The 2244-nt window shown below is 36.2% G+C and overlaps 1 pseudogene; it reads right to left on the bottom strand.

The window, feature by feature from the left end:
- Positions 1 to 1307: 1307 nt before the first annotated feature.
- LOC125778711 (uncharacterized) lies at positions 1308 to 2006 on the bottom strand (annotated as a pseudogene).
- Between the last annotated feature and the right edge of the window lie 238 nt (positions 2007 to 2244).

The raw sequence follows: 2244 nt of genomic DNA, 5'->3' as shown, positions 1-2244 counted from the left end.
TTGAACTTTTGGACTACTTTTTTCAATAAAACTTCAGAAAAAGGTCTTATTTAACTTAAATTGATGTTTTTGAAACTTTTTGTCCATTAACTCTTGTTTTATCGAGTACCGAAAAATTAATTATACCATTTGTGCTGTAAATGATTTTAAGATTTCATTTAACTTATAAATAGTTGAAATCTGTTTCGTTTTCTCATGTAATTTTTCATGTATTATCAATAAACTTAAATTTATTTCATTATTGACAATATAATAAGTGAAAAAATATTTTTTTATTCATCGTCAACTTTCTTGAAATTCTTCCTGAAGTGGGCCAACATCTTCAGCAGTCTCACTAGTAACAAGCCCCTCGAAATAATTGTGGTGTACTGGAGGGATGTATGGCAGCAAGTCCATCATATCTTTCCTTTTTTCTTTTGAAATAGGCCGAGCTCATGTGTACAGCTTACCCTTATCAATGATACAAACATTAACCGGTCGTCCTTTTTTTCCTGCTGGCTTGAAATCCAATGTTGAAAACGGCATATCTTCAGATAGAGTTTCCTTAAAAAGGATTTTAAATGGCTCACTTTTTGTGTAGCGTATCCATTGCATTTTCAGCCACGATACAGGTTGGCCTTCACAGTCTTTTTTTCTTTTGGTGATTTTTTTTAGGATGTTTTCGACTGACAAAAAATTATCGATCGTCATAACTGTCACATGAAAGGCATTCTTTTTCTTTGACAACGCAATAGTTCTATACCAGTCGTCAGGTGTAAATATTTGTTGCGACTTACCAAAATTTTCAATAGATGCAAAGTCACAGTCATTGGGGAGGAATGAATGTCCACTTTGCATGAACTTTTGGTCCATTATTTCTAGATTATTGTCTGGACTTTGGACATATTTCATCAACGTCATAGCGATTTTCCAGTTACGGTTTTGACCTGTGCATGTGTCGCTATACATAACCACATGTTTGGCTGCTGTCGCTCTAAATTTTACGTGTTTAATTAAACACGATGAAATTTCTTGTGAACTTTTAGAATCATTTACTTCGTCCCAACAATACATGAACCCCATTTTCATTGAAAGTTCATGGCAACCTAAATTGTAAACGTACATATTACGTGTGTAGTAGGCCTGTTGACACACCAATTTCGGGAAAGGCAAGGACTTCTCCAAATCAAAAGAGAATGCATAGTAGCTGTCATTGTTAGATCTTTTTTCAGCATCCGCCTTCATGGAATCGCGAGCTTGTTCTGCCTTCCGTAAATGAAGTTCATGGTCCTGCTTGAGCTTTCTCTTTTCTTCATCTGTTGAGTATTTTACTTAATATCACACTTGACGCAAGTGTCTTTATGTGGGACGTGAAATTGCAGATTGAACTCGTTATTAAAAGTTCTTCGATATATATGCTCCCAAACAGGCTGAAGCCCTTGGCTTTCAACGTGCTTCTTGTAAAGATTGTACATAAGTCGTATATTTAAGTTCTCGGCTAAATATTTCCTATTTGGGTTGTGTTTTCTTGTGTAGTGAGATTCCTATGAAGGAAAAGCTGAAATATGGGCTCTTACTTGTGCCATTTGTTCATCGGAGGTTTTGTTACCAGGCCTTTGACCTTCTCCAAAGCGACGTACCGGCAATATTGGTTTCAAAAGACCACAAATGAATGCATTTTGGGCAGAGAATCTCCCTATTTTCCAAAATGTTTCGAATATTTTTTTTCGTTCTTCTTCTATTATTTTGTTAAAACACTTTTTGGTGCATTTGCAATCAAGATTGCTAAATTGCTTCTCTGGAATTGGCTTTCCCTTTCTAGTGACGTAAGAGTCTCCCGAATTTCGCTTTCTTTTCCTTTCTTCTCGCTTCCATTCCTTTCTCTGCCTTTTCCGGGCTCTGTTTGGCCTTCCTTCTGCATTTTCCTCTGCTTCACCACTTTCATGAGTACTGGGTCTCCCTTCCACATCAGCAGCTGCTTCATTGTCCTCTATGGAACCGGGATCATCAACGGCTGAAACCAAAGTTTACGTGCAATTATTTGAAAAAGTATAAACATTACGACATGAATTAGCATTTTCGATTAAGCACCAAATTGGGTTTTACAATAACAGCAAACGAATGGAGAAATTTTGCCATTTTTCAGCTTAACACTTAATTCTTAATTTCACTACTGTTACCTTCACCTGAGTCCATCTAAAGAAATTATTACAAAAAAACACTGAGAATAAGTCTTTCTCCCATGAAATTCACTGCACGAATGGT

This window comes from Bactrocera dorsalis, chromosome 5 (assembly GCF_023373825.1).
Source record: "Bactrocera dorsalis isolate Fly_Bdor chromosome 5, ASM2337382v1, whole genome shotgun sequence".
In the NCBI taxonomy this organism is placed as follows: Eukaryota; Metazoa; Arthropoda; class Insecta; order Diptera; family Tephritidae; genus Bactrocera; species Bactrocera dorsalis.
Note: the sequence above shows the minus strand (reverse complement) of the source record. Positions and strands in the feature narration are given on the sequence as shown.